General features: G+C 33.1%; 1 protein-coding gene and 1 pseudogene across 1 annotated transcript in view; one reads left to right on the forward strand and one right to left on the reverse strand.

Annotated features, from left to right (window-relative positions):
* Lrp1b (LDL receptor related protein 1B) overlaps nt 1–12163 on the forward strand; it is a 1566902-nt gene that overhangs the window by 1085444 nt on the left and 469295 nt on the right. The window lies entirely within an intron of this gene.
* On the reverse strand, nt 889–1833 carry LOC143407200 (multifunctional methyltransferase subunit TRM112-like protein pseudogene; annotated as a pseudogene).

Consider the following 12163-nt stretch of genomic DNA (forward strand, 5'->3'; position numbering starts at 1 on the left):
TAAATATACCAAAGACTACATAGATCTTTCTCTTATATTTTATTATCATAAATCTTCTGAATCTAAGAATGATCAACAAAATGGGGGATCCTTTTCAATCTGTTGGAGAACTTTCTATACTTTTTATCTTGGAAATTCTCAAAAATAAAACAAAGAAAATAATGAGATTTCCATGTGTCTTCTATCAATTTCAATTCATGGTCATTTTATTTTACATGATTAAAGCAAACCAAAGCACCATATAATCTCACTGAACTCTGAAACAATATGGAACAAATACTGTGTCTTGTTTGTATGGCTTGCCAAAGTTTTCATGATTTTAAATATTCAAAATTTTAAAAATTTTCTGACCTTTGGGGTAAACCTCTGTGGAATCACATTTTGCTCACTAAACTTATATTTGATAAATAATCAAATTTACTATAAAGTGATTCCATAATCATAGCTTGCCACTTGACCTTAAGATTTTGCCATAGTCGGAAATGTGTATAGTTTTATGAATTCTAATAAAATCAGCTTTAGCTGATTTTTTAAAAAATTAGCTTAAATATTACTACTTTAAAAATACCTTATTTTTTGAATTTAGTTTTTACTCCTCTCCCTCTTTTTCTTCCTCCCTCCCCCTCCTCTCCTCCCTCCTCCGCTTCCTCCTCCCTTTCCTTCTCCCCTTCCTCCTCCTCCTCCTCCTCCTCCTCCTCCTCCTCCTCCTCTTCTTCTTCTTTGGTTTTGAACATTTAATGAGAAAAAAGATATACTATGGAGCTAGGAACATTATAGTTGGTGTGACATTGGGGCGAGGGCTGGGGCCCCACAGTGCAGATCTAGCAAACAGAATATGTCAACAAAGACACACTGGGTGACAAAATGTAAAACTGGTGCCTGGCACACTTAAGTATCAGTTCCTTCATCATTCAGCAGCATGTTGAGGGCCACAGCTGATGGGGAACAGACGTCCAGACTCTGGGCATTGCAGGATGCCCTCCAGCAAGTCCACCTCCAGCAGAATATGGTGCATCTTTCTCAGAAATGTCTGTTGTTCTTGTAACCCTCAATTTCCTCTTTGAGCACCTCCACTAGGTCCAAGATATCAGCTGCCTCCCGAAGTACTGCCCATTCCACTTTGGGAATCATTTAAAGAAGAAAGGGTTGAACTCTACCAGGTTGATTCAGACTTTAGTGGCCTGGAGGCACAGGGGAAAGCCTGAAGCACCCCCTGCCCTCCACATGTGAGCTCAGTAGATTGTGGGTGAACAGTAGCTTCACGTCACCACACCCACCTTACTCTTCCGTACTCTAGATAATATTCTACTTAATAACTTTGATGCCATTTACGTGATTCTATTTATATTATTGTTAATAGTAAAGCAACATTTATTCAATTACCATGTAAGGAAAGCTAAAGGTGGACATTGTAAATTTAATATACAATAAAACTAGTCCCAATCTACTAGAAAGACAAGTACAAAAACAGTGAACTGCGTGATATTCTGTGTTAAGTAAAACTTGCAAGAAAAGTGCAGATTGTTGTGAGATAATGGTCGTGTTAATCAGGTTCACAACACTGTAAGCAAAATAACTGAAAAGCATAACTTAAAGTAAAAATTCATTTTGGCTCACGGCTTCAGAAGTCACAGTCCATGGTAAGTCAGCTCCATTGCTCTAGATCTGAGAAGAGGCAGAACATCATGTTGGAAGGGCATTGTGGAACAAACTGCTCAGCTCATGAAAGATAGGACCCAGAAAGAGAAAAGGGCTACAGGCAAGTTAATCCCTCTGAGGGCATGGCCCTATGACCTACTTCCTCCTTCTAGGTCTCACCTCCCAGTTGTCCATTCAGCTACCAATGAATGAGGCCCAACCCTCATAATCCAGTTCTACTTCTGAACCTCACTGAATTGGGAATATGCTTTCAGTACATGAGCTTTTAAGGAACAAAACATAATAAAATAGATCAAACCATAACAATGACCTAGACTGAGATCATCAAGAGCTTTCTGGAAGAGTAGGTATGTTAGTCTTAATGTCCAAATAATAGTTTTCTGTATAAAAAGGTACAGAAGAAATGACATGAGAAAAAGCACAGAGGTAAGATATTGCATGATGCATGGGTGCACAAGCAATAGGGGTAACTTTGAATGCTACAATGCTACTAGAGTAAAGCCTGAAGCAGGAAGATGTGCAAAAGAAAAGCAGAGAAGTACTTATGATTTAAGGCAGTGTTTTAAGGAGCAGGACACATTATTGGGAACTAAATGAGATGATCAAATACAGAGAAGAAAATATTTTAACTGTTGACACTTAACATTTACTGCACATTTTTAAAAATTTTGTACTTTTGTGCATATTTTTATGTGAACATGTATAATGGATTAATATCAATGAGGATAAGTGTTCAAATTATCTTATCAAAAAGTTTGGATATCACTGTTCTTGATTTACAGATCACCTTGAAAGACTTTCTAGGGAACCCAACTTAATCCTAAAATCATGAGGAATCTAGGGACATGAAAAATGTTAAGCAAAGGATCTTATATGAATTTTAGTTATATTACCCTGTTAGTTGAGAGAGTTAATTTAGGAAGAACAGAATTATAGGAAGGGTGGCCATTGGTCAGGCTGTTGAAATTATTTAAAACAGACAGTGAGGGTCTGAGTGAAACGGTAGTGCCTATGTAGATGTTTTTTTTTTTTTTTTTTTTTTTTTTTTTAATGAAGGATCTAAAATATACAAAATTTAGTGATTAATTGGATTTACCAGTTAGGTGAATGGTGCTCAAGCCACAGGGACTATGTTCCCAACATCAATTGAGAGACAACAAAGGTAAATGGGCAAATTTAAGGCAGTGCTGATAAATTCATCTACTGACATACTTATTGTGAACTTTTTCATGGCAAGAAAGCCATCATGCTTGACCATTTATTCATCAAATTTTTGTATGCATACTTTTCAAGCCATTTAACTTGCCTCCAATCAGTTAATTCTGAAGAAATTATCAAAACTTTCTTCCATGTACCACCAATATAGACCGAGAAACAACTGCAACTTACTGTAAAAAATGAAAGATAAATGCATACTACTCTCAAATACTTGCAAAAAGGTCATTAATTTTCAGGGAAGATTGAAGGAGGCTGCCAGTCATTTTTGTATCTCCTATAATATACATAATCCTCAATAAAAGGTATTGATTGATATTTATTTAAAATTTTGCAGGAATATGTTCACCAACATATTCTGAATTTCTGTATTCTGAAAGCTCAAGCATAATACATTTATATACTGTGCTTTATTAAAATATTAGGTATAGCTCAATAAAAAAATCAAATTATAAAATAATGATAAAAATATACATGTATAATGTATATGTGTGTTGCCTGTAAAAAAAAAAATTGTATGCATTTACATCTAGATGTCCATTGACATTAATGACAATAATTTTTTATTGTATTATGAGGGAGGTACTGGAGATGAAGCTCAGGGTTTAATACACTCTAGTCAAGAGCTCAACCACTAGGCCATACCCCCAATCCAATTTTTATTGATTTTTTATAGTATTACTAAAATCTTTTTCTCTTCCTAAAAAAGGACTAGTGTTTACCTACCTTTCTACAATAAGCATAGACAATTTCTAATAATTTTTAGAACAAATTTACTGTCAGGGTAGTAAGTTTTAGGAATAAAAACTGCACTTTTCTAAACATATGGGATGTCATTATGCATTCAAATGAATGTTAACTTTTAGTTTAAAAATTCGTGGATAGTGGCTGAAAATATAGCAGTGACTCATGGTTTACTTTCAAGAAATTTTATCTCATTTCCATGGAAAAGATTCATCTCCTTTTTTAAATGAAACACCAAAATATTTTTCTTTAATTTTAAATTTATAAAGACAATGTTATGTTAAACTTAAACCATGCTAAAACTTCAAATGGGCATAAAATATATTTAATAATACCAAATATATACATAATACATACCAAACCTATTAGCATACAGACAAAATCTTCCCTTTTATTATTTATATACTTTGCATTTTTATTTATAACAATTGATACATTGCTACACTTATTATGGGCTCAATATTAAGTACTTTAACAAAGATTTATTCATTTAATCCTCACAACAGTTTTGTAATTCCCAGTTCACATATTGGGAAACTCCATAGAAAGGTTAAATAACTTGACCATGTTATACAGCCCCTAAATAGATTTTAACTCAAAACATCAGAACTCAGTATCTGAACCTTTAATTAGCATCTATTTCTCTAATTAGTAAACGTCTTAATTAGGATTTTTTTTCAAGCGCCATTATGATGAAAAAAATATCCAAACGTCTCTCGAGAAAAATCTCTTTTATGGTGCATGTGCCACCTTTGTCTGTTTTACTTATTTAAGGCATGACATAGAAATGAAGCATTTGAAGAACAAACTGTCTGCCTTCTCCCTATTGAAAAATAAACCTGAAATGGAATGGCAGTGTTTTCTGAAACAGGTTGATGTTTTCCTGAAGAAATGTGTGATTAGGTGTCTCCTGAAGATGCAGCTATGCAACCTGCTATCTCAGTTTTACAGCCTACCTTTGGGATGCTACAACAGAACAAATTAAAACAATTTCTTCATGGAGATGCTTTCAGTCCTCTTCTATCTGAAGAAGACGAGAGAATGACAATGCATTTTACTTCTCATATGCTACTTGAAAGTCAAAATTGGCCACACTAGGACTATGAGAACTAACAATTCATATGAAAAACAGCACAGTATAATTGCTTTGAAAAACAAAAACAAAAACAAAAAAAAAAAACAGTGAATGCTTAAGAAAATGTGATGATTCTTTTCCTTACCCTAAGAGGAAACATTCCAAACCTGAAAGTGGAAATGTTTTTATAAGTATGTTTAATGCAAATTCCATTTGGACCCAAAAGCCAGACAGGTTTATATTTCTTATTTGATGAAATAGTGATTTAAAAGAGAATGTATATTATCTAAGCTTTCATAACTTTGTACCTTAAGGGGATTAAGATATTTAAAACCTTTGAAATCTGCAGAGTTTATTTTATTTACTCACAAAGATGGAGTTCTTAGTGATTTGTTGCTATAAGATAATTGCCCATTAACGTTTGTATTGATTTGCCTTTCTCAAGATGAAAGAAACAAATGTAATTCGTTAGCACTTTATTATTGAATCCCTTTTAATAAAGAATATTGAGAACTTGGGTCTTTATTGACCTTATAAATGTTTGAATAAATGCATTCAAAAATTGGAAAGAAGAGAAAGTTCAACTGCATTCCTATCTGTATCCAGGCATAGGATGGATTGTGGGCTGGTTGTCATCACAGATTAATTCTCATCATTCTCAGTGAAATGATCTTGTCTCTCCCTCTCATTCTAAAAATGACAGCATTTAGTAAATTGGTTCTTTATCTGAACTAGGTTTTAGGGAACAATCTTATGTATCTCTTCTAATCCAATTGCTACTCAGTCTTTAAGAGTCAGTAAAAGCCTTATACCTCTCTGAAGTCTTCTTTGGTGACCTTTGCTGACCCTCTTTTCTTCTCAATTCCTACAACTTTAGAGTCAGCTCCAGAGGTTTCAACTATGTCATGGCTCAGTAGTGTGCCAAATGGGAGATGGGTGTAAAGAGACAGCGATCCTCAGGGCAGTAAGGCATGGCCTGGGTTAATCTGAGATCTAAGGCCTGCCCTCTAGACGAAATTCTATAAGAAATTTCTGCTTCATAAAAAAATCTTCATTTTCCAAGTGTTACTTTGAGAAAATGATTTTAATGTGATAACTGCATCAGTTATATTGAACTTCTTATTTTTATTTACATAGTCTATTTAGCTTAACAAAAAAGATTTCACATAAGATGTGTTTATTCTTTATTAATAGATTACTCAAGTAATTTATACTTTATTATGATAGTAAACATTATAATTTATATATACACATACAAATAGACATTTTTATTATTTTTAATTTGTTTTAATTAGGTATATATGACAGTAGATTGCATTTTGACATATTTTGCACAAATGGAACACAGCTTCTTTTTCCTCTGGCTGTACATGGTACAAAATCACTACAGTAGTATAATCATACATGTATAGGCTAATAGTGCCTGTCTCATTCTACTGTCCCCATACCCCCACCCCTTATCTCACTCCCTTCTCCACAAACCAAATTGTTCATTCTTCCCTACATTTCTGCCTCACTATGAATCAGCATCCATTTATCAGAGAAAACATTTGACTTTTGGTTTTGGGGCGGATTGGCTTAATTCACTTAGCATAGTATTCTCAACTTCCATCTATTTACCTGGAAATGCCATAATTTCATTCTTCTTTAAGACTGAATAATATTCCATTCTGTGTATGTGCCACATTTTCTTTATCTATTTATCTGTTGAAAGGCATCTAGGTTGGTTCTACAGTTCAGCTATTGTGAATTGAACTGCTATAAACACTGATGTGGCTATGTCACTGTAGTATGCTGATTTTAAGCCCTTTGGATATAAACCACTGAGTGGGATAGCAGGCTCAAATGGTGGTTCCATTCCAAGTTTTTTGAGGTATCTACATACTGCTTTCCATAGTGGGTGCATCAATTTTCTGAGATGTCTGAGAGTACCTTTTCCCCTACATCCTCATTAACACTTATTGTTTGTATTCTTGATAATTGCCATTCTGACTAGAGTAAGATGAAATTTAGAGTAGTATGATTTGTATTTTTCTAATTGCTAGAGATGATGATCATTTTTTCATATATTGACTGATTGTATTTCTTCTGTGAATTGTCTGCTCAGTTGCTTAGCCCATTTATTAATTGGGTTATTTGTTCTTTTGGTGTTAATTTTTTTGAGTTTTTTATATGTCCTGGAGATTATTGCTCTGCCTAAGGTGTATGTGGTAAAGATATTTTCCCATTCTGAAGGCTTCTCATCATGTTATTGATTGTTTCCTTTTCTGATAAAAAGCTTTTTAGTTTGGATCTATCCTATTTATTGATTCTTGATTTTATGTTTTGCACTTTAGGAGTTTTATTAAGAAAGTCAGGTCCTGAAGCCAACTTGATGAAGATTTGAGCCTACTATTTCTTCTATTAAGTGCTAGGTCTCTCTTCTAGAGTTTAAGTTTTTGATCCACTTTGAGTTGATTTTTGTGCAGGGTGAGAGATAGAGGTTTAATTTTATTTTGCTACATATGGATTTGTAGTTTTCCCAGCACCATTTGTTGAAGAGGCTGTCTTTTCTCCAATATATTTTTGGTACCTTTGTCTAATATGAGATAACCGTATTTACGTGGGTTTGTCTCTGTGCCTTCTATTTTGTACCATTGGTCTACATGTCTAGTACCAATACCAAGCCACTTTTGTTACCATTGCTCTGTAGTATAGTTTAAAATCTGGTATTGTGATGCCACCTGCTTCACTCTTCTTGTTAAGGTTTGCTTTGAGTATTCTGGGTCTCTTATTTTTCCAAGTGAATTTCATTATTAAGTTTTTTAGTTCTATGAAGAATGTCATTTGGTTATTAATAGGAATTACATTAAATCTATAACAGTTTGGATAGTATGGCCATTTTGACTATATTAATTCTTCCTATCCAAGAGCATGGGAGATGTTTTCATCTTCTAAGGTGTTCTTTACTTTCTTTTAGTGTTTTGTACTTTTCATTGAAGCGATTTTCACCTCCTCTGTTAGATTGATTCTCAAACATTTTCTTTTTTGAATGTGCAAGTTATTGTGAATGAGATCATTTTACTAATTTCTCTTGCAGTGGATTCATCACTTATGTATAAAAATGCATTTGATTTATGGCAATTGATTTTATATCCTGCTACTTTGCTGAATTCATTTATTAGTTCTAGAAGTTTTCTGGTGGAATTTTTGGATCTTCTTTTCCTATCCATATTCCTTTAATTTCTTTTGTCTTATTACTCTAGCTAGAGATTCAAGGACTTTGTTGAATAGAAATAGTGAAAGAGGGCATCCCAGTCTTGTTCCTGTTTTTAGCGGGAATGCTTTCAATTTTACTCCATTTAGAATGAGGTTGGCTTTGTGCTTATTATAGATAGCTTTTACAATGTTGAGGTACATTTCTACTAGCCGTAATTTTTCTAGTGTTTTGAATATAAAGAGTTGCTGATTTTATGAAATGCTTCCTCTGCATCTATTGAGATAATCATATATTCTTATCTTTAAGTCTATTGATGTGATATATTATTGATTTCCATATATTGAACCAACCTTGCAAACTTGGGATGAACCCCACTTGATTGTAGTGCACTACATTTTAATAAGTTTTTGTATGTGCTTTGCCAGAATTTTATTTTTTGCATCTATTTTCATCAGGGATAGTAGTCTGAAGTTTTCTTTCCTTGATGTATCTATGAAAATAGGCATTTTTAAAGGATGAGAAATATAAAAGTAAAAAACAAAAGTTAAACAATACCCAACAATGTGTTGGATTTTCCTGGTAAGTCTAGCTATTCCCTAAAGTCTATGTACTCAACTTTGAAGTCACGCATCTATAACATATGATTTGATATGTTAAAAATATATATACCTAACCTTATATAAAAAAGTGTTTGATATACCTTCTCAAAGTGAGGGAAATGGGATAAAATGGACAATTAACAGGTGAGGAAATTAGCACTAAGGGAAAATCTAGGGAAGAAAAAATAAAATGTTACTAGAGAAAAAATGTACTTTTTATAATTACATATTTTTACTAGAAATTATTTTTTTGTATTTTTAATAGCTAATGTAAAGAGATAAGTATGCAACTTTAAGGCTCACAATGTCTGAGTAATTTAAAGGAAAAAAAATCAGGTAAGAAAATCTGCAGCATAAGACACATATACAGTTTGAAGCCAATATATTAGCAGTGGAAGATGACCAAAATAAAGTAATCAGCCTATAAGCTGCCTGGTGTTTGGGCTTGATTCAGGCATAAAATAAAGAACTATGATTTCTGAGATCTGGAGTCAACTGATGAAATTTTTAAAATGCTGTTTTTCAAGTTAAAGACTTTCCAAACTAGAAAAGAAAAATACTTCCAAATCTGATTTTCTCCCATATGAGACAATGTCAAGTTCTTCTGAAATTTCTTCAGTGGTAGGCAATGGGTTTGTAAAGGAGAAGAGGGGATGGAAATTTCATAACTGAAATCTTTTTCATGAGATCATGGTCTCTGTCAAATAAAGTTGATTTTATTCCTATCTTATAATTCCATGGTTAACTATAAGTAGCATAGGTTATCTATAGTAATGTTTAACCTGCATAGCACTTCATATTAAGTAACTTAATAGCTCTGTGACTATATCATGTATGTGCGTGTGCGTGTGTGTGTGTGTGTGTGTGTGTGTTCTTTTTCTTTTTAATTACTGAGGCAATTCTAATGGGCAGTCATTTGAGAACTACTGAATTTAAACTATGCATACCTAGGCCTGCTGAGAGGTTAAGGACAAAGGCTAGAGAGAATTTCTCTTTGGAGAATGGGTAATCAGAAAGAGGAAGGAATGATAAGTTGAAATGACAAGGAAAAGAGGAGGAAAGGAGCCAGAGATATGGTATTAGTCTTTTGCATGAAATAAAGTGTAAGACTTGGGTTCAGTATGAATTTACCACACACCAACCTCCAGTGGTGGGTGTTGCCAGAGTGATTTATAGAATAAATTACATGATTTAATTTTTAGTTTGGAGTTTTTATGCTATCACGGATCATGTTACCATGTTTGTATTTTATATTTGTATGAATGTTTCTATGTGTGTGTCAGGGTGGGTTGAGGAGTAAGTGGTTGATGGAAAACAATTGAACCAGATATCTTGGTTGAAACAGCACAGAACAATAATCAATAATATTGAAAAGCCTGCTGATTGAAAAATGTAGGAGGAATATGAGAATACTTCCTCTTTCCAAAAATATAGTAGAGAAGGTAATCTTTGAAAGGTCAGAAGATGGAAGTTTGCATTAGAATTAACTGTCATGTCTGTCAAAGTTTTAAAATGAGAAACAGATTGGAAACTGTTATCTTAGATAAGCCAGAGGAATTAATAAATTGCAAGGCCTTAAGGCAGCCTTTTGTATATGTGGCAACAGTTATACTTCTGGGCCTGTCTGTTAAGGTCATTGCTAATGAATGACAATAAAATTATGGAACATGCTTGTATTTCTTACAATGGAATAGAAAAGGTCTCTACAGCAAGGTCATCTGAAGGAGATAGAAAATAATTAAAGTCCAAGTAAAAAATGGTGACTTGAGGGTCACAGAATGAGCAACATTACTCTTTCTCATCTTAACAATCAAAATTATAAAGCAGGTTCTATGTATGCATCAATACCAGGAGCTTATCTTTATTCCATATAGCCAAAAGATTTGTGTTTTTCTATGTAACATCAAAAGTCAAAGATCCAACAAAAATAACAATTTTACTAATAGAATTTTCTGTATAAGGTAATGAAGAATACATTAATTAACAAAGTGTAATAGTTAAAGATAAAATACCTTACATAACCCAGGCCTTAAATTTATTAAGAAACTATAAAACTATTTATATAGAATATCACATATGTTTGTATACACTTTTTTTTTTTGTGTGTGTGTGTGTGTGTGTGTGGTATTGTACTTGGGATCAAATACAGGGCCTCCTGTGTGCAAGGCAAGTACTCAACCATTGAGTTACATCCCCAGCCCTAACATATACTTCTGTGACTGAGTATAGTTACCTATTTTTAAAATACAAGATGGAATATAATGGATCAAAAAGAATGGAAACAATGAAATTGGATATTTAAACTAAACAAAGTTGTAAATTTTAGTCCCCACTTTCTAGACATGTTCTTCAATAATTTTTCGACTTGAGTTTCTTAAAGAAGCTCCAAGCTCTGAGAAAATATTACCAGGATCAATTATTAAAGATTCTTGTTTTCTGCAAAAATTTGTACAATTTCCTTAGTTAATATACTTGGGAAAAAATAAGTCTCCAAGATGTCAATCATATTTTAAAATCATATGACTCCATTCCTCAAATATTTTAGGAAGTATAGTAAAAGATTATGTTTTTAATACCAGATATAATGACCAAACTGATTCTCCCAAAGGGCTTTGTTTATGTCATGGGTTATTGTATTTGTTTTTAAGGAAAAAAGACCTATATAGTAAGAGTTCTTTAATATATGCTGGGGTAATATGTTATATTTGTAGCCTCACAACTATGGGAATTATGCACACACACACACACACACACATACACATACACGTGTTTGTGTGTTTACTATTCAATTTTTTTTGCTAAAACTAGGTGCTAGATCCACAACACAAATTTAGATTTAGTGCAGATAAAGCTGGTTATAAATTATTATGAGATAATAGAACTTCCTTTTAGCATCAATTACAGAATTAACAGAGAATTATTTTACAGACCCTCTCCATTCATCTTACTCTCTCATAGCCCTAATATTCCCTGATACATTGTGTTAGCAGATTTATGATGATGTGCCAATGTTAAAAATGGAGAAATATAATTCATTAATTTCTCCCTTTCTCCTTCCCTCTTTCCTCTTTTTTTATAGATATAATATTTGTAAATGGCTCACCAAAAAATCCAGTGTCTTGGAATATTTACCTCTCGATTCTTTTCAATTTCCTCTGGTGAAGAAGAAAAGAAAAATCTAGTCATTGTAGAAGAAGCTGAAGTAATCAGCTTCTCTTTACTGTTTAATAATAATACACTCTAAAGTCACTGCATAGTGGCAGCCAGTTATTTATCCCTTGTCTGGCAAGAAAATAGCATCAGCCAAGTAGACAATTATGTTGAGCAAGTTCCTAGAAATGAAAATATTCAGAATCTCTTGCCTGTTCATTGTACTTATAGGTCCCCATGGTTGAATTAGTCAAATATGAAGGGAATAGTAGAAGTCAACAATAGCTAAATAAAGTTCAAAATGCGATTTTTAATTAAGTGAGAATTGAGATAATTAATTAATTAAAGTAAGCTCTACTTACTAACAGTGTCTGTCATATGACTCAGCAGTTCCACCTGTGGACATATAGTTGACAGAAATGACAGCGTACGTTCATTCTAAAACATGGATCAAAATGTTCACAGACATATTCATAATGGCCAGAAATTGAGCATCACATGAGTTCAAAATGGGGAAATAAT

Source organism: Callospermophilus lateralis, chromosome 9, assembly GCF_048772815.1.
Source record: "Callospermophilus lateralis isolate mCalLat2 chromosome 9, mCalLat2.hap1, whole genome shotgun sequence".
In the NCBI taxonomy this organism is placed as follows: domain Eukaryota; kingdom Metazoa; phylum Chordata; class Mammalia; order Rodentia; family Sciuridae; genus Callospermophilus; species Callospermophilus lateralis.